Consider the following 21,842-nt stretch of genomic DNA (forward strand, 5'->3'; position numbering starts at 1 on the left):
TTGTTCACCAAAACCACAGATGAAATAACACTGTATATCCTTCATCAGACACAAAGCAAAACCCAATGTTTCTCTTTTCTGTGAAGATCATTTTAGAAAGTTAATTGCAGTCTTTCAGGATATAAAAGACAAGATGAACCTAGTTAGTATAATTCAGAAACGTTAACCTTCCACAGTCTCGGTCCATTTCTATTCCTGTTAAGATTCCCACCACTTCGGCTCGTCATTTCATATCAGCAGTGCTGTACCAGTTCAAACTTATTTTAAGTTTGAATTTCCTATAATCACTTAGTTGCTCTTCCTGTATCTTGCCATTTAATGTTTCTGATCACATGTCCATTGTTATGGAACATTCCTATCTTGATGTCACTAGGGTTTGTATTATCCCCTTCTATGGAAATATCCCAGTGGGAAGGGAAATTATTGTGTTTTCTGTGCTTTTTGGGAACTTTGTTACTACGTATTGTAAGAAAACATATTGTCTAAATCTACAAAACTCCATAGGAGCAATTTATTATTATCATCATCATCATTTACATTGTGTTGGTTCCTCGGTGACCTATTTGTTCCTTGTACTTCACAAACTTATTAAATAGACAGTCACTGCCCCAGACAGTTTAAATCAAGGTTAAATCCCACACTCTCAACTTAATCTTGGCTTTTTATTGTGATGTCAAAGGTAGTTTTACCTGAGTATGGACTGGAAGAGTTAGCCTGAAGTTCTCTTTCATAGTGATGCTGTTTAGTTTGTGCTTAGGGAACGCTAACTGCTTTTCATGTAGTATACTGCTTTGAAACTGGCACAAAATGAAATGCCAGGCACTCAAGTTGGACAACAGTAATGTTCGTTCATTGTTTCAAAGAATGTTGAAATCATTCAATGGGGAAATGCTGCTAATTTTCAGGTTTACAGCCTCGTGTTTGAGTTTATACAATCTACCTTGGCAAGCTTTTGGTTTATGATGCATGTGAATTTGTTTAATTGAAAGATAAATAAATATTTCCCCATGATGAATTGCAACGGAGCTTCCCACTGAATTGCCACCTGGAGGATCTTGTGTCCAAGGTTTATGCTATGAGACTCATGTATAGAGGCAGGAAGATCCTATCGGGGGAAAAAAAAACGACTCATGCAATTAAAAGGTTGACATATTAAGTAGTGGTAATTTGAGCCATTAAATAAATCTGGATATATCATCTTGAGTGTAACACTTGGTTATGACTGTTCATGATCATAATCAGAGGGGGAGGATGAAAAACACATTTGACCCAAATAGTTCACCAGTAACTGAACACTACTGAATTTAGAACATTTAGATGGTCTCCAATCTCCATGTAATTCAGATGATCACTGCATCATAGTCTCTACCAACTGGCTCTCCCCTTATCCCAGCTGCAAAAACCTGATATGAGGCGATAGCATTTTCTCTCTGCTCCCACCCCACCTCCCCTGTTGTAATCCTCTGCTCTCTGAGGCGGGAAGCCTAAGCCAGTGTTTCACTGGGAAGGAATGCCTTGTTATTAAGTTACTTTATAAAGTATGCAATAAACACACTCTAACTAAATAAATGGCTGACCACTTGCCAAAAATACATGGCAATATAACACACCTCTCTAGCTGAGAAAAGTGCAAAAAGTTCATTCTATTAATAAAAAAGAGCTGCAGCATAAGTTGTGTTTGCCGTGGCAGTTTTCAACGACATTAGATGTGATGAGGAATAGTTGGAGATTTTTCCTCTGTATTTTATGATCGGTCAGAACCAAACACCTCTGCACTGAAATGTAGGTCCATACGTTACAATTCAGATCTCTCTAATGGACTGAGTTAGAGCACTAATTATGAACATCCCCTGAGCTTTGAGTCTATTCAACATCCAATCCAAACTTTGACTCAGGCCCTAAGTAGTATAATTATGCTATTTCCTACAATTCAACTCAGATGTATGATATCTGGTGTAATGTGACCACTGTACAGCAGAATTTATTTTATCTACAGGATGTTGCACGTCCCTTTCTCACCTTGAATTTATGACATCATGAAATATGCCCAGGTTTTGTTTGTTTCTGCAGTACAATGAAGAGTTTGCTCTGGAAGGGAGTTTGTGTAGTGGTTAGAGACTAAGACCATGAGTTTTGTCAACATAAGGTAGTCTACGTTGATCTAACTATGGAGATGAACACACTGCAATGCTTCTCCCGCCGCTTTAACTCACCTGCTACTCCGACGTAATAGAGCCACCTCAACGAGGGGCGTAGAGCTTAGGGTGGTGCAACGTCAGTGTAAGCACTGCCTTGCTCACATCACCTTTGACGATGGCCTTCAGGAGGTGTCCTACAATGTCCACTGTGACCACTCTGGTCACTGTTTTGAACTTCGCTGCCCCGCAGCCATGTACACAGGTGAAGGCCCCTCCACTCTTAAAGCCCCGGGAAGTTTTGAACTTGCTTTTCCCGTTTGCTCGGTGTGGAGAGCTCACATAGCAACTGCCCAGCTGAGCGTGCCAGCTCCATGCAGCAAACGCGCTTCTGCCTGGAGTACACGGGAGGTGGTGGATCTCCTGGGTGTGTGGGGAGAGGAGGCTGTCTAGGCACAGCTCTGCTCCAGCTGATGGAACTTGCTTGAGGCATGGAGGAGAAGGGCTACGGAAGGGACACGCAACAGTGCTGTGTAAAATCAACGAGCTGTGGCAGGCATAGCAGCAGTAACGGGTTTACAATGGTGCCAGTGGCACCATGGCGCCGGGCCCACATTCAGAAGGGGCACCGTCCCGTCCCGCTCTGAGCACCAAGGCCCCACCAGCCTGCCGGCTCCTCTCTGTCCCCTGCCAAAGCCCACCAGCTCCTCTCTGCCCCCTAGCCAGACCCCAGTGCAGCGTCAGCTCCAGCCAGTCTCTGCTGCCCCACCACCTGCGGAGTCCTGCCTGCCTCCCCGAGCCAAGCCGCCTTGGACTGGTGCAGAAGCTGGCCCAGTCTCAGCCTGTGTGTGTGTGTGTGTGGGGGGGAAGATGTCTGTGAGGGGAGGCTTGGCAGGGCCCCGCCAGGCAAGTGGGTCCTCAGGGAGTGATGGATGATCACGCCGCTTCCGAGGGGCTGGAGTGATTCCCTGTCCTGGGACCAGGACCGGCCCCGACCACGCTGCTGGCTCAGCCCGGCAGACACAGTCACCTCCGGGCAGGGCTCATGAGTGTGGTCGGGGAGCAGGGCATGGGGGAGTGGGTCCCTGGGTAATCTGTGGGGGGGTTCTGGGTGGTGGGGAAGGTCTGTGCGTGTTGGGGTGCTGGGAAGTGGGGGGCACTGTGTAGTTGTGGTGGTGGGGCTGTGGGAGATCTGTGTGTTGGGGTGCTAGAGAGTGGGGGTTCTGTGCAGGGGGCTGTGAATTTGTGGTGGGGAGCCTGTGGGGGCACTGGGCATTGTGGGCCGAGGGGCTGCTGGGCATAGTGGGCCCAGAGGGTGGTGGGTGGTGGGGAGGGGCTGTGTTGCGAGGCACGGACCTGCCCCCGAGGGGAAGGATTACGCTGGCAGCACAGGATGAGGCAGGCCAGGGTACATCTGGCAGCTGCCAGTTTGTAAACAGTGTCCTCACACTGGGCTGGGCGAACTGGGGTCGCCCCCGCCATGCCATGATTCATTGCCCCTGGCCAGCCCCTCGCTCCAGGGACTGACCTCCCCATGCCATTGCCCCCATGGGGACCCACAAATATGTTCCCCCCCCCTTGAGCTCTGCTTATAGCCTTGTGTTCATAACACACAGCACAATACTGAAGAGCAGAGCAGGATCCGTGCTTTCTGACAGAGATGGCTGGCTCACGGTTACCAGGGCAGTTGAAAAGCAGCTGGAAACCTAGTAGGATTCCCATGCAATGATGGGATTGAGAAACCTGCATTATGTGATGCTGAACCTGCCCACATGAGGCATTGCAAACTCTTCCCAAAGCACCCCGCGGCCAGATACACAGTGGGATAGCTACCCACGGTGCACTGCTCTCTGTGTCGATGCAAGAGCTGCTACTGTGGTTGTGCTCTGCAGGGCTGCCCAGAGGATTCAGGGGGCCTGGGGCAAAGCAATTTTGGGGGCCCCTTCCATAAAAATCAGTTGGAATACTATAGAATACTATATCCTCGTGGGGGCCCCTGCAGGGCCCGGGGCCTGGGGCAAATTGCCCCATTTGCCCCCCCACCCCTCCCCGGGCAGCCCTGGTATTCTGCTGACACGAGGAACGTAGTGTGAACATGCAACAGCGGTTTAATTACAGCCATGGCTTAAGTCAACTTATCTTTGTAGGGCAAGACTGGAAGTCTGAATTTCTTGGGTTCTAAATCTGAGTGTGTTATACTCACTGTCCCCTAGAGCAGGTCAATTAACCTCTATGCCTCAGTTTCCCCACTTGGAATATAATAATAACAATAATGACCTATCATACAGGGGTGTTTAAGGTCCAATTCTACAACCCTTGCTCAAACTGAGAAGTTCCTTAGCTCTACAAATTGTCTCCCTGAAATAAAAGGACTCCTCACAGAGTGAGTAATGCTATTCAGTATAAGTAAAGAATCAGATTAAGTTGATTAAGTGCTTGGAGATCCCTGGATGAAAGATGCTATGTACATTTAATATGTTCATCATTCAAAATTGCCTTGTGGAATATGTTCCTAGTCTGAGACCTTAGGAACATTTGTGTGGATTTCTTTTTAAAAAGAAGTAAATATAAGGGGAAATGTTCCTTTGATTAAATCAAGCAGTCTCTCTTTTTTTGTTGTCTTGATGGCTGATTCCCATTCCATGAGCATCTTGATAGTGATTATAATGAAGTTGGGGTAACTGCATAATGAGAGAAAAAAGGTTTTACCATCTGAGTGGGAATTCCCCATCGAAGCTGTGTGATGCAGCGAAGCCAAGAGGCTTGGCAGGCCTGGACAGTGTTACATAACACATCATAAATGCTCTGAAATGCACTTTCTAAGGTCAGGAAAACTCAATCAATTCCAAAGTGATGCTCCAAAAACATTCCGAAAGACATGAGTTTTACCAAAGGCAAGGCCGTTTTTTTGAAAGTGCTTAGCAGTCTCGATTTGTTATAATTTCCAATAAGTATGAAGCAGTGTGGTACTGCAATAGGACAACATTAACGTGCAAACTGACTGCCCAATGACCGTTTTAACAGGCTTCAACTGGTAAGCTTGTTGCATTTTAAGCAGTATTACTAATTGTTTTCACACATACATCTCATTTTTAAGTTTTGAACTCACTTGGGACTGTGATATTTTTTCTGTCAATACCTAGGGCCTCAATCTCAACAAGTGTAAGAATGTAAATGGTGTGTACCGTTAGCACAAGTGACAGCTAGACGCATAACTTAACTAGTCCACTGGTGATCATTCATAAGAGACCTCCAGCAACACTCGGCAAAGATCACCGCTTCCCCACAAATTCTTGTGTTCAGCCCTCACCAGCATGGGAGAAGAATGAACATCGTATATCTGGGTTAGTAGGATGGAAATCCTGGCAAGTGACATGGGGCCATAGTACCACTAATTTCTTGTAAAATCTGGTGTGGAGTAGATGTAGGGGCCATAATTTTAAGCATTGATTTTAAATGGGATTTTAAGCACATGCTCAAGTGTTTTCCTGACTCAGGGTTCAGAGTCTGCATCTAACATTCTATGAGTTGCCACAAAACAGTGACTTTCCGTGTGAGAAACGTGAGCTCACAGGTATCATCAGCGACAGGCGTTTGTGAGAATGGTGAATTAGTTGTGACCACTGTATATAACATTTAAAAAGCTTTGATATGCAATGTGCCGGGAGGGGGAAGAGGAGGAGCAACATCTGAAGGCAAGGTAACGACACAGTGAAGAAGCAGGGATAATGCTGCATTGTACTTTGCAATGTCCTTTGTGGTATCTGTCCTATGTGTTTAGCTGGCATTGGGTTGGCCTGCAGGCAGGTTCCACTGCACAGGGTTGGTGCAGCTGTGTGTCCATGCTACCAGTACACTCCATCATACAATCTCTGGCCAGCCTTTCCAACACTCGGATCTGCAACCATATTATGGCTGCTTCCTGCACAAGCAAGCTGGCATGGGGAAAATGTCTCCTCTATCTCTGCACCCAGGTGCGTAATTTAGCCTTTGGTATTTGTTAATGCTGTCCATAATTTCACATCATTAGGACAAGGGTCTTCACAATTTGAAGACGCCTCCTTTATCCTGTGAGAAGTTGGAAGAAGCAAATCTCAATTGATGGAGGAAGGTTCCCACAAATATTTTAGCATCCAGAAAGGAGAGGCACTTTGGAGAAAATGAGAAAAATACCCTTTTCTAACTACCCCATTTCCTAAGCTGGTTTTCCTCTAGTGCACTGCCTAATAAAATCCTATTGTAAAGAAACAGTTGGGTAGTAGGAGAGACTATAACTAACTACAATATCCTGGTTTTACTGAGAATTCTCAACTAAAATGGTGTCATCAGGCAAAAGTGAGATTTGCTAGGTCTGCAATGAATCTTTGCCCTCTTCACAGGTTAAAGAAATTAAGGTCACCTGAATGAATTCAGGGAATTTTTTATGACAAAGCAGGACACCAATTTGTTTTCACAACATTTCTAAAATTTAATATTAAAGTTGTTCGACTTAGGGAATAAAATCTGATGTGTGCACATGTCAAACACAAAAAAAATCATGAAAGTGAACTTCCACAGTCTTTGATATTTCACCGTGTTTTTCATTATGTTTTTTTTAGTATGTTCTCTACAGCTGCTACTAAGGAGATTTTTAAAAATTATTTTAGGACCAAAAATAAAACATTTCAAACTGACAAATCCAGCTGAATTTTGTTCCTTTAAAATTTTCTCTATAAAGTCCCTACACCCTAGTTTTATTATATGACCTACAGACAGGAATACAACATTTTGGAATATTTTCAAATGTATATTTATAGAGTTGTTATACTTCCTCTCAGTGAAAGTATGCATATTCCTTTGAGAGCAATTCTAAGTGGTACGGTATAAAGCAAAATTATTTTGAACTCAGCTTACAGTGTAAAGGTTAAGTATACCAGTTTCTCAGTCTCACTGCTCCTGCTCTTATTGAATTCAGATGGAGAAAGATGGGGCACCAAATCAGTGTGCATAAAACACTTGAATGGGTAGAAACCAGAAGGATGGGGAAACAAGGATGAAGCCTTCTCTGCATATTTAGGCTCTAATGCTGCTCCCCATTGGCTTGCAGGATGGGACCCTTAGGAAATTCATCCTAGCATGGGCAACCCACGCCTGGCTGCATGGCACTTTACCACAGCCCCTTCACAAAGAGGGTTGGTTGGGCTCCAACCCATGTCAGAATTTACACAAAGGTGCATGACTCAGTTGCAGATATTAGTCCACACCCCTCCCCCTCTGATGTGTTAATTCACAAACACTCCTGGTTCTCTCCAGGGAACACTAAACTAACAGTCCCATGCATCCTAAGAAAACACGGTTGAGTGTCTCTGGTCCTGGGTCCTGTTGGCCAAGGGCCTCTTGGACTGGATTCTAGGCAGAATGTGTTCTTCTCTGGAACCAAGGCTTCTCCTATGCCCCCCAAATTGCCACTTAAAAGTCTGTTTCCTTAACAGGGCACATCATTCCCTTCAGGACTGCCAGTCCCTGATGTATGCAGTGTTGTAGCTGCGTCAGTCCCAGGATATTAAGGAGACAAGGGGCAAGGTAGTATTTTGTTGGACCAACTTGAGTTGGATAAGCTTTCAAGCTACACAGAGCTCTTCTTCAGGTCTGGGAAAGGTACTGAGAGTATCACAGGTAAATACAAGATCGGGCAGATAGTTTAGCATAGTAATTAGCACATATGCTAAGGGACTATTCAAGGTGAAGTGGCTTGCCAATACCTCTGTAGTCATAGGACAAAAAGGGGGGGGGCGGGGTTAGTGGGTTACAGATTGTTGTAATAAGACATAAATCTAGTGGCTTTATTGAGACTATGATTTTTAGTGTCTAGCAAAGTTATGAATTTAAGCTCTCAGGCTCATCTTTTGAAAGTGTTGTGCAGGTTTCCTTTGAGGACAAGGACGGATAGGTCAGCTATAGAGTGATTGTTTTGTGAAAAGTGTTCAACCACGGATGATAGGGTGTTTTCATCTTTTATCGTTTTCCTGTGAGAGCATAGTGGTTGTCTGGTTTCACCCACATAATTGTTATTAAGGCATTCAGTGCACTGGATGAGGTACGCTACGTGTTGTGATAGGCATGTGTAGGACCCATGGATCTTGACAGGTGCGGTGTGGGGGGATGTTGATCATTGTAGCAGTGGAGATATGTCTTTATCTGTTCTTCTGGCATATTTTCTCCTCTGTGAAGAAACTTAGCAACTTCTTCCTCCCCAAAGCGGGCTACAGGAGCCATAAAGACTCTCACATAGGCAGATGTGGGCATGGGTTGAGTGGCCGTGCAGTTGGGCTTTGCATCACCTTCTCATAAGCCAGCAGGGGTTGGGTGGCTGTGGGCAGATCAGAGGAGTCACTGTCTCCTGCTTTCAAGGTGTGTGTGTGTGTATGTGTGAGTGAGGGGGAGGAGGAGGGAGTTTGATTAGTTGTATCCCTCAACTTAGGCTTTGTGTCTAGAGGGAGGGATTTCACCTTTAGACACCCTTTGAAATATGTGAAAACCTTTAGTCTGCCAAGCTGAACTGGAACCTTCTGAAAACAGACGTCTGTGTTGCCCTGGTATTATCTGTTCCAGCTCCAGCCACAACCAGGAAACGCAGAAGCAAGAGAGAGAAATTAAAGAGAGAAGTTGGCTGAACATTTTTGAACTTCCAGTAACATCTGGTTTAAGTTCAGTTTAAAAGTCTGGATGGTCCAGCCCTGCTTTTCTCCCCCAGAATACAAAAAACAAACCGTTCTCTGCATCTATATTGTTAATGGCTGAGCACTAAACCTTGAGATTCTTATTCAGTTTTTGCTCAGTCCCTAGTTGGACAAAACTCCCTTTGACATTGATGCATTTGGTTCAGTAAGGTTCAGGATTTGGCCCAAAGTGCTTGGGCATTACAACTCTTAGAGGTGGTTGAAATGCTATTAGGCCTGGTCCTCAGACTCAGTACATTTCCTGTGTGCTGAGTTGGTCGTATTTAACCAGCTATTTAAGAATTCTCCTAGCAGATTGCATTCCACCGCACTACCTGAACCTGTGAATGAGTGTACCTTGTGTACTACATAGTGCTTTTAGCCAGTGATAGCACTGTTCTGATAGCAATTTGATGCACTCCCCTTTGGCAGGGCCGGTTCCAGGCACCAGCCAAGCAAGCTCGTGTTTGGGGGCGGCAGATTCTAAGGGGCAGCAGATTCTTAGGGGCGGCTTCCCTTCAATCCTTTTTTTTTTTTTTGCTTTGCTGCTCGGGCCACCTCGCAGTTTTTTTTTCCTTTTGGTTCACCGCTCCGGCTGCCCTGTAGGGGGCGGCGGCGCGGAGGAGGGGGGCGCCCTGCTGGGAGCGGGTTGCGCGCTCCATCTGCCCAAGCCGGTGCCAGGTCTGCAGCAGCCCGCGTCCTTCCCTCCGCGCCGACCGGAGCGGCGCGGAACCCTCCCAGCAGGCAGCACGGTGGGAGGGGCCACGTGGTGAGTGCCCCGCTGAAGGAAGCCCTGGCCGCCCCCCTTCTCTCTCTTCCTCTCCCCGCTCTCTCCCCCTCCCCCTGCTAGCCGGGCCCGGACTCCGCTGCCCGGGGCACGTCTGCAGCACAGGGAGGCCCCCTGGCTCCGGCCGCCCTTCACGTTGTTGTTGTTTTTTTTTTGCTTCACTGCTCCGCAGGTTTTTTTTTTAATTTTTTTTTATTTGCTTGGGGCGGCAAAAAAGCCAGAGTCGGCCCTGCCCTTTGGGCAGCACAGCTCTGTAGTGTGGGCCTGCGTCTGAATCTCAGAACTTGTTTGTGTAACAGGATAAATGGAGTTTCTCAAAATTGAAAATTTCCGCCATCAAAATGTCCTGAAAAAACAACCACCGCCATTTGTGGAGTTTTTTCACTTTTCCATCGGGAATGCTGAAACAAAACTTCATTTTGGGTCCATTTGACCTTAATCAAAATATGTCAGACTGTTGAACTAACCTGAAACATTTCGTTTTGTGTCAGTTCAACCCTAAACTGCATTTCCTTAGGGTGGCACGTTGCAGTTCAGCATGGGCTGGGCTCCTGGGAGAAAAAGAACACATCCAATGCTGTAAGAACTTCAGGGTTTTATTCCAGTATTTCTTTTCTTTATAAAATTTCCCCTAACATATTTGCCACAGTGTGGAAATGTAAACAAAGCCTCTCTGACACCCAGGGAATGGTGTACCCAGGTGCTTATTCAGGCAAGATTGTGCCTTAAGGTACAGCCTAAAGCAAAGGCTGACTAGCGAGCTGCATCACACCTCCCAGACACATTGCTTCGTTCTTACTCCTGTAAATGCAACTAGAGGCTTTTGTAATGGCTACAATCTTTTTTATAAATACCGATTTAAAAACTGTGAATGCTCCAGAGAAGACCAATTTTCCTATATACTAACAATAGCACACACATATGAATAGCATTTGCAGTTATGCTAGCAAGGACCAAAACAACAACAACAACCCAAATACAAAATAAACATAAGATTGAGTCAAGAAAAAATATCCTGCATAGTATAGTATTGCACAATTAGTCAAGACAGTTATAGGGTGGAGTTTTCTGTCTGCTGAAATATCCATTGTAAGCCACAGTTGTTGACAAATTAGCAGACAACACAGACATTTGTGGCCAAATTCTATCCTTAGTTTTGCCTGTGCAACTTCGTTGATTTCAGTAGTGTTGGATGGATATAACTGGCTTGCAGTCTGTTCCAGAACTAAATTTCCTGGGTGTATAACAATTGGCCTGTGGCCTATGGACAAGAATCCTAGGTGTTCTGAAGTCTTAAATATGGTCAATGGTGTTTTTATTAGCCCTAAGCACCTGATTTGACAAAGTTTTGTAAGGCTAGCCCAGTCTCTAAAAGTTACTTGCACACATTTTTGTTCTTTTAGTAGCTTTTCAGTGAAAATTGCATATGATGAAGTTACAACACCACCCTTTGGGTACATATTAGCAGGGCTGCCCAGAGGATTCAGGGGGCCTGGGGCAAACCGGGGGAGCGGACATAAAAAAAGGCGCCACCGGGTGCTTGTACTTACCGGGTGGCGCTCCAAGTCTGCGGCGGATCCTTCACTCGCTCCGCGTCTTCGGCAGTACTGAAGGACCTGCCGCCGAAATGCCGCCGAAGACCTGGAGCGACTAAAGGACCCGCCGCCGAAATGCCGCCAAAGACCTGGAGCGACTGAAGGGCCCGCTGCCGAAGTGCCACCGAAGACCTGGACTACCGCGAGCCAGGGAAGGGATTCTCGGCCAGGGTTCATGGGGCCCCTGCGGGGCCCGGGGCCTGGGGCAAATTGCCCCACTTGCCCCCCCCCAGGCGGCCCTGCATATTAGTACTGGCTCGCTTTTACCCCAGTCCCTCTTAACTCCCAGTAATGAAGTTCACAACTCACTGGCCTAAAAGAAGTCAGTTCTACTTACAACACCAGCATTTAGATTGGAAATACAATAGCTGCAGAATGCTGGTCTTATGTGCAGATTGTGCCTTGGGGCCTGATCCAATGCGCAGTGAAGTCAGTTTGAAGGCTTCCATTGACACCAATGAAAATTTGGACAGGCCCTTGCTCCTTTTAAGTGTCCACACATAATAGTATGGTTGTCCATTGTATCTGACGATGATGTCACGCCATCATGTGCGTTCTCATGTGGCCATATAGCCTGAGCTGTGAGGAGCAAGACCACAAACAGATGTCACCCAGGAATGTGCAAGTTCCCACTAAAACTTGGCCCTTTTTTCCAATCAGTTTTTCAAGTCTGTGTTTCTCAAAGTGTTTACAATCTTTATTGATAGTTGCTCTCCATTCAGGTCTGTCCTTGGCTGTCTTTGAAGTTATCCGTATTTACGCTGTATGAGGTGAAATTCTGCTTAAGGGTGTTTTTGAAGCATTTTCGTTGACTGCCCCTCTTGGGCTTTCTGAGCTTCAGCTTGTCATAAAACACACCTTTTGGGTGTCTATCACCACCCATTCTGAAAACATGACCTATCCATCTATGCTGAGCTTTCATGATCATTGCCTCTATGCTGGTTGTTTTTGCTCTTTCAAGGATGTTCATGTAGAAACACATAGTAAAAAGTGTTTTATATATACTCCACTGAAGATGGCAGAAGATAAAAATTCAAGGGGTCAAGCTGGGAATCCAGGCCCAGAAAGTCAGCAGGTCTCTCTCTGCTCCAGCCAGTATCTCCAGTGATCTTATGTACACAGAACAGCAGTTAGTCTTTGTAGCTTCAGTTCTCAAGCATGTTAGAATAATGCAAAGTGCCATACTATAGTCATTGAAGTACATGTCAAATGACTAAGCAATTATACGAAAGTAAAGGACTGCATCTTCCAGACTTTGCATATGCTACACTACAGTACAGCTCAGAGGAAGACCTGGGACTTTACTGAACATATATGGCCTGACCCAAACTCCACTGAATTCAGTAGAAAGACTCCTATTGACTTCAGAAGGCTTTGAAATCAGACCCCTGATCAGTTTTTATTAGAGGTGATCAAAACTTTGTCAGAATTTTTCAGACAAAAATAATTTAAAAAACCTATCAAACCAAAAATTTCATGCTTCTTTTTGGTGAAAATGTTTGGTTCTCTCATGAAAAAAGGGAAACTTCCATACTTTTTTGGGGGGGAGTGGGGGAATTTCACAGAAAATATATCACTTTCCAACCAGCTCTTGTTTGTTTTGTTTTCCATTGAAGTGATTTCATTTGGAGCATAAATTAGATTTTTCTGCCACAAAATACAACAAGCCTGTTACAATAAAGCCTTATAAAATTAAAAACACTATCTGCTCATTGATTCTGACTGTTCATTGCTTCTGATTTGTGATCAGGGAACAGTTATTGAAATGGAAACTGTCAAGCAGTAGGATCAAAATAATTTAGTCTTTGATAAAAAGATGTGGGGGTAGGCAGCAGGGTTTTTAAAAACCTAATGTAAATACAAATATTCTCATGAACATGTTTTCTATGTGGGGCTGGCAAGAATAGATATTGATATTGTCACATTGAACAGTTACCTAGAGTAAGTTCCCTAAAAATACCTATTACCAAATTTGATCATGCATCACATCTGGACAAGGTTCACCTATGGAAAGCTGCTTTACGGTTACAAAATTCTGTGATGAGCTCAGTATTACTCACTGTAAGCATTCAGAAATCATTCGGCAGCCCTCAAAAGTGAGATTTTTAAAATGTTAGATACTTTTGATTTGCCTTCTGGTTTTTAAGCCTAGATTTTCACCATAACCATGAGGACTAGAAATTTACTTTTTAACATTCAGAACACAGATGCATTTACTCACATGACTCCAGGAGCTGGGGCTTTAAGAAAAAAAGTATAGTGAGACTTAAAATAAAATTATGAGATTTGTCAAGGACATATGCTGATTTCCTTTGTGACAAGCCAAATAAACTAAACCATTTAAAGTGTGACTTAACTTTCTTTTTCAATTAAATGTTCTCCTGTGGTGATGTTTAACCAGTTTCTGGAATTCATTCAGCTTTAACAGTTCAACTACAGAGCATATGGCTAAAAGCAAGTTAGATTTTTAAAAGTGACTTAGCTAAATTTTTTAAGATGTTAATAATTTTAACAGTTTATGTTAACATGATCATTTGAAAATAGTCTTTTAAAAATATAGCTAACTATCTCTATGTCCAAATATAGCAGATTCATGAAGGCATTAGATAGTGAGATAGATAAGAGTATCCAAAATTATAGTAAATATGTATACATTTTGGAAGAAATATAAATGTTCCTCATGCTTCTGAGCTTAATTCCATAACTGCAAGAAACCCTACAGTAAGTACTTTCCTCTGAAGCATCTGCTATTGGCCACTGTTGGAAATAAGAGACTGGACTAAATGGACCAGTGGATTGGCCCAATATAGCAATTCCTATGTTCATGTCTATTCCCCTTATTTTTGCATGTTTATACTAAAATTTAAGCTCTTTAAATATCCTGTTCTCTTGAATTAGGTTTCAGAATCATAGTTCTACTTTTATGCAGGGCAGCATCTGGCACACTGCTAATGAACGTCAGACATATTACATTTTAATGATGATTGCATTACTAGTAAAAATAAAAATCCATACCCCCTTATCAGTACTGAAGGACAGGATTCTCTGGATTGTTGCTGAAGACTAATGATCTACAATTGTGTAAAACAAACCATATTCTCAAGCCCTGGAGCAATTGTGCTTTGCTTCAAAGTTCTGATCAGCATCAGCGCTAAAGAGAGTAGCTATTAAGAAGCAAATAGATTCTGTCAATGTAAGACACCCCATGCTTAAAGTAGGAGTTGTTCTGTATGTATCTGTGGGAATTATAGCGATAATTCTGTCTATTCAAATTCTCTCTGCAGTTTCATTCAATAGGGTATGCTTCCCTTTGTCCACTAAAGTAATGTGTACTGTTGCTTTGTACTACTAAGGTCTGACCCTGCAAGGTACGCTGAGGATCCTGAGACATTGTCAGCAGAGTCAGCTTTCTTGATATTGTTGAGAGTTAAGGGTAATCAATATCTTGCGGGACCAGGGCCTCTAATAACTGTCTTTCTCTACACCGAGGTGGTTGCATCAAACTGGTGGATGAAGTGGCCCCTATGTATCCATGTGCCTATCACAAAGCACCTTCAGTAGGAAACACCCTATACAAAGCTGGACGAATACCTCAAATGTTTCTCTAAAAATATTCACTTGAATAAAAGCTGAGATCAATTTGAGTAGATTTATCCTCAGCAAATAAGTGGCACAGTAAATATTAGAGCATATTTGCAGACAGAAAATTTTGACCATGTAAACATGAGTATTTGCAGCAAACTCCAGTCAAGGGTAATGTTTATCCAGTAAATGAATAAAAACAGTTAACCAGACAGTATATGTCTCAAAAGTAAATAACACCTTAAATGTTGATAACCATGTTACCCACCAAAAATAATGAACACCTCAAAATTTAAACACCAAATATGCACCACAAACTGCTTGTGAACTATCTACAGACTAGAATTATTGGAATACTATACCCTCTCCCCATTCTTCCAGTGGTGCCAGTATTGCACCATTGTCTGCTTCTCCCAAAATCTTTTTTTTCCATGCCACACCTCTGCATGGAAAGCGTTTGCTGAGGTGACGTGCAGAGCCAGCTTGTGCTCCTTTAAATCCCTCCTGAAAAGCCACTGTGGTGCTAGTTCTTGAGAAGGAATGGAGAGGGAAAATTCTGTTCCCAATCCGCTTTATGAAATACAGGGTGCTTGGTACCCATGTCCAAAGTGCATGAATTAAAAATGCTAAATGACTGAGTCATTTTCAAGCCTCACATAAAGACTTTAGACTTTATCTATGGGTCACTCATAGCACAAACAAAGAGAACTTTACCTGATGGAGCTTTTCCTAGTAGGTGCCTAGGACTTCTTTTATAACCCTCTTCCTACATAAGTGGATACCTGGACCTTTTCAAGTACATCCCATTAAAGAGGCAGCAAACAGCTTCTGTGGCTGCTAGATAACCAATCCCAGTTGTACAGGAGAACGGTCAGGGAAAACTTCTTAAAGATAGGAACCAGTCTATGGAACACTCCCAAATGTCCTCATATGTTGCTAAGCCACAGTGAGTTGGTCACCCCCCACTGTTTTTGTGATGGCTACAAGAAACTAGCTAAGTAATCTACTTATCTCATTGACTTACCATTGGACTGCTTACTTATGTAGAGGGAAGAGGTGAAGTGCCAACCAAACTTTGAGATGGGGACCAATCACCACGCTGCTTTTAAGTTGTATTCCTTCCCTCACCACTTGTCTCTTTATTGTACTCTCTTCATGGAAGGGACAGAACCTTTCTCTGGCCTTGAAGATTGCTTTACACATTTAACTAATACATTTTGATTAAACTGGCTCATGGACAATTCACAAACAGCAAGACATAACTTACCACAAACTGTTCGCTGTGAGTTCAAGTGCTGTACAAAATCAGAATTGTTATTGTGGATAAGTACTGATGCAATATTCAAGCACTTCAGTTGCAGGCCTTTATAGGAATACTCATTTCCTGTCTTATTTCCATCCTCATTCATAACTTTTACACTTTCTCTGATTTCCAGGTTTAAAACAAGTTAAAAGCACAATGGCAAAGAACTGCTCGTCCCTTGCTTCCATTACAGTAAAGTTGAACCAATTAAGTAACAGTCGTTGAGTAGAAAGGATTGGCTGCAGATCACTCATAGCTTGCCTGCAAACGTGGTCATGGGACCAAAAGAAGATTTTTTTATCATAAGCAGTCTTCAGAGTTGGGCCCAAGTTACAAAATATAGCTCTAGATCCAGATTTTGAGCCTCCAAATGCTACAAGTGTTTGGATGTGATGTTTTGGTTCAAGCCCATCTCTAATGATTTTATATTATGAAAGTTATATGGGAGAATCAACCCACATTTAGTGGAAGCCAAAAACACTTTTTTCCAGGCCTAGCTCTCCATATTTGTAGGTTGCAGCTACTGCAGTGATTTGAAATGACATTTTGGTTTGAAGTGCCCTCTAGTGGCCACTGAGATTTCTGATGAGGAGCCTGAAATAGTAACATCAGATGAAAAAGTAGGCAAATGGAAAGGCCAAAACCCTTAGAAAGTGACTGAAAGAGCTATGGGTCTGGTATATTCATTACTTCACTGTCAATGCAGTTAGCTATAACAAGGCTTCTGAATCAGATCTGTTATTGCAATTCATAATACTTACCAGGTATACTTTCTAGCAGTTTTGTACTGTATAGGAGAGGCTGTCCAAAAGAGCACTGTCCTAAAAAGTGTCTGGATGCAATCAGAAGGGAAATTGTTAGGACCTAACTAGGATGTAGCAAGCTTCCTGATGGCTCAGTAAGTCCAAACTCTCAACAGGAGGGAGGAAGTGAGAAAGTAGCAGCTGTAGCTGTCATAACTTCCACCAGCGAAAGCTGGTTTTAAGGCTATCTCTTAAGAGATGTAATAAAAACTCTTGGCAGTGGACTAGCCAGAGTGAGGGGATCTGGAATGCTATGACAGATATACGTGGACCTGGCTTGAGAATTCCTGCAGAGCAGAGTGGTGCTGCTGGCAGCTATTCTGCTAATACAGGCAAATTGGGGAATGTTTTCCCTCAGTTACTCTGGTGCAGCTCCAGATGTCAGTATAACAGAGGGTGGAATTTGTCCCACTGTATATTTAAGGGACTAGATTCCTCACCCCAGAAGTAGCACTGCCGGTTTCAATGGGGCTACTCATAGGATCAAGTGTTACTCAACGTGAGCAATGATGGCAGAACTGGGACCCAAGTTAATCTATGAGTTCCATCACATTCTAAATAAAGTCATGTACATGATGCAACATATTTAAAGATGACCTCACAGAGCCTGACTCCTGTGCTTTCTGTAGATATGGAGACAGACAGAAGACTACACTGGACGAAGCTGGTTGAAACACCTGAGTCCAGTGGAAAAAGTTATTCCTTCCCTCTGAATATGGTGACTTGTTTTGAATGTTGGTGGAAATAAATGTGTGATGAACATCACAGTGAAACCTGTAAACACCTACCAGAACTGCTTTTTTCCTGGCTGTTTTTACAGTTGTCTTAATAAATCAGTACAATTAACAGAAAGGAAAAGTGGTAGTGACTAATTAGGATAGGTGAGAGCACAAATTTCCATATATATGTATATTTCTATATCATTGCAGATGGCAAAGACTTCTACAACTCACTTACGTATCTTGATGATGCATTAAAGTACATTTATAAGCACCAAAGGAGAAAAATAGAGAACTTGTGACTGAGCAATGTGAATTTTGTGACACAGAGAGAATTAAGGATCATTTCTCTCATCTCTTTGGTATTTCTTGCTTTATTGGCTTGATTCATAACTTCACCATCAACACACGTACAGAGTTTTAAATATAATATATCTCAGGCTAGGTGGAAAACATTGTGGGAGCCTCTTGTTAAAATATTGCTAGAACACCATTGACATAAGTTACCTCACAAACTCCATTTACCTTTCATGTTTAGAGGATTGCATTTTTGTACTGCCAGTTTCAAGTTGAAATGTCTAATGTTTGAGGTTATCAAAGGGAAAGAAAATGCCATTCAGCTTCACACTTAAAGAATTGTCATACTTTCATTTAACCTTGCTTTCCAAATAGCCCAGCATTTACATGGGGAAGAAATAATGATACGATATTTATGATCAGTAGCTAAAGCAAACAAGAACCCCTGGAACAGATACTTCATTGGCCAGTTAGTCACTGTATTTTTATTTCACTGTGCCATCTAGTGGGCAAACACATTAAACTACCTGAGCTGACTAATAAAACTGCATTCATTTCAAGCCATCTGATTCGTTACAGCATATGCACCCAGCATATCTTAATTTTGTGCCCAACACCTGAGGGAAAACTAAGGGTGAAAAAACTTGGTTTGTAGGTGTTTTCTACCATTTGTCAATCACTTGTACAAATTCAAATGGACAAGGGCCTACATTTTCAATAGTGAATAGTATCCTTCAAGGTCCCCCCAAAAATGGAGGCACCCAAAATCACTAAACACCCACCCTTTGAAAGTATTTAAATCAGATACATAAAAACAAAAATGTTCAAACACTTCAGCTGTGGAATGTGCCTGCTAGTGTAACAGGCTCACCACAAATATCTACTAATGGAATAGTTATCAAAGTGAAAGCAAATAAGAATTAAATGTAACATAACAATGGATGCATCTTCTCGGCGGGGGGTGGGGGATGTTTTCTTAACTTATGTTGGCTAACATGCAATGAACATCATGAGGTAAAATCCTAGTGAAAACAAGGCAGCTTGTAGCTTTAACACAACTTAGCAGCTTGAAGTAAAAACAATGAGGGAGCCAAATATTAAGAACAAACCTTTTTTTCTAATAAAGATAAGGCCTTAGAGATACCCATGGGTAGCTTGGGATGATCATTTTCTGATATAACTCCTATAACAGCAATAGCTACAATACCTATCTCTTAGGTAGGTACTTTTTACCAATACATTGCAAAGTGTTTTACAAATGAGGTTGATGATATACTTACTGTAACTCAACCTATACCACTTCAGCTCAGCTGTATTCGTTTACTTTCTCTGTTACCTTTTTAAATACAGTTGTAAAAAAACCAAAAAAACAAAAAACTCACCACTTCTGTTTGTTTTGTTTGATTTTATAAAAAGTTAGAACTTAAGTACTTTGCATTAGATGGCAACCTCTTTGAGCCAGAGATGGTCTTGATCTCTGTTTGGAAGAGGTCCACCATATTTTGGGTACAACTGCAATAATAAAAACTCTGTGTTTCCTGAACCACAATCCAAGACTCCACACCTGGGTAAGCGGTTCAGTGATTACTGCTGAAACTAAATGATACAGAGGGATTTGTTTCCAGGCAGAAAAATATCTTTACACAGAACAGATTCAGATTAGTTCACCAAATCATTTGTCCCCATTTCACGATGATCATGGTACATCCTTCCCAACACTTCACTTTTAAAGGTTATTTTAGCACTTCAAGTATTTCAAAGATTCCTTCAGTGGAAAAACAGTTTCCTAAAATCAATATTCTTGTAATAGGAGTCAAATTTCAGCATAATAAACTGGGGTTCTCAACCTACTGGAAGCCATAGGTCAGTCAAGATCATTTTTATTTCATTGGGAACATACCTGGTCTTCGTGAAATAAGGTGCATTAACCTGTAGCAAGCAATAGAAACTCTTTAATGTTTTGAGTGGGCAGGGCAGGGGGAGGGGTGAGCAGGGGAGGAGAGCTATTGCAGAGTACGCCCATGGTCTCTTCTGGAGACAGGCCCAAACCAAAATCCCACATCCAGTCATCACCTACCCCATCACTAAATCTAGGAGTTATTTTGGGAGAGTTCTATGTTATACAGGAGGTCAAACTAGATGATCCCAATGGTCCTTTCAGGTCTTGGAATCTATGAATCTATTCAAACTTTTCAGCAAAATGCACTTTAGTCAAAAAATTGGGTCTTATCAAAAATGAAAATGTCATGGGGGGAAAACCCTGCTTAAATGGATTTTGTCTTTTGAAAATCATTTCAAAACAAATCTGTTGGAAAATATAAAAGTTTTTTACTATTTTTGAAAAAAAATTATTTTGAAGTTGTGGGGAAATGGGGGAAAACTAGGTTTCCCCCCATCTACTTTTTTCATTTTGTTTGCTGTTTATGTTCAAGTAAACAGAGCAGAAAGTAGATCCTTGCCAAAAGAACAGCCTTTGGGCATGGTGTAAACCAGGTACATCTCCCTTAAGAATGAGGGAAAGAAGGCTTGCTTGTCAATCTCCTTTTAGCAAAGCATGCTGGGAAGGGCAGGAGGCTGGGGCCCTTTAAAATAAAGGCTCTTCCAATCTTAGTCCTTGTTAGAAAGATCAGTTTTAGTGGAAGAGTTGTTGCTGAAGGTTGTGTTGTAAGGGAGACTGGGAGGTGAGTGTGAGAGGGGTCAAAGCAGGTAGGACAGTACTGTTTTAAAGAAACTGCTTCATCTTAGTTTTTTTTTTTTTTCTGTGAGGCTGTTACTATTTGGAATTAGGGATCCTGGCTCACAACTGCAGGTGGTGGCACTAATTATAGATCATTTATCATTAATCTAATATTGTATAATTATTCCAAACAAACTGTTTCTGGAATTGGGTAAGCAGTTGGCCCTTCCTCATTACTATGTGTTGTTAAGAGGTGGCTGTTGTGATAATGTACAACTACTACATAGAGTAGATTGTCCCTGAGTTAGTTGGCAATTTTTTGATAATTTTTGTTGGAAAATGCCAATTTATTAAAACCAAAATTTCTCCCAGGAAAAGGTTGTTTTTAATGAGTTGTTTCCCATTTTGAAAATTAAAATGAAATAATAAAAAAAGGTTTGAAATAGACAAAAAAAAGTTCTATGTTTCAGTTTAAAATGACTGTTTCAAAATGTAAGTACTTTTATACATGTGCAAAACTTAAAGTGAAATTGAAATGATTTCTTAAAAATTATTTCAATATTTCTATTGACCCATTTGAGGGTTTTTTTTTTCCAGATTCTTGGTTCACAAAAATTTTCAAGATTTTGTTTGTCCTGATTTGGGACTGAAAAAATATTTAAATATTGAAAATTCTTGTGGGGCAGGAAAACAGTTTCCCACCTAGTCTTAACTACTCTAAGAGCTTTTATAACAACTTTCTTTTGGCTTTGTCTCCATGATAATGGTATTCATTTCAAATACAACGGGTGTCTTGAGCTTTATGAAATGTTCAAAAAGGGCCCAGTTTTAATTTCTGTTTCACTATAGTCAGTAAAACTATTTAGTGGTGTAAATGAGATCAGGATTTGCTCCATAGGCACTTACTTGGGTTTGGGCTTCCACTGCAAACTGAAATCAGCCCCGGTCTGTCAAGTGGCTTTCAAGGTTTGTTGAACATCACCAGTGCATTCGGCACTGCAAAATGAACACACAAATACCGTACCTGCCCCAAAGAGCCTGTAACCTCAAAGAAAACCTTGTATTTTACATCCAAAAAATGTGACTGTCCCAGCTTTGCATGGCTTTGGTGTGAACTTCTATGTCAGTTTCACTTCTTTTTAAGTTTTGGGTTCTAACTGGTCTAAAATTTCAAAGTGATGGCAGTCTCTCACACATTGAAATTTAAGGAAATATTTACGTGAATCCCTGTGAAACAAAAGCATTG

This window comes from Terrapene carolina, unplaced genomic scaffold (assembly GCF_002925995.2).
Source record: "Terrapene carolina triunguis isolate 2854851 unplaced genomic scaffold, T_m_triunguis-2.0 Scaffold130, whole genome shotgun sequence".
Classification (NCBI taxonomy): Eukaryota; Metazoa; Chordata; order Testudines; family Emydidae; genus Terrapene; species Terrapene triunguis.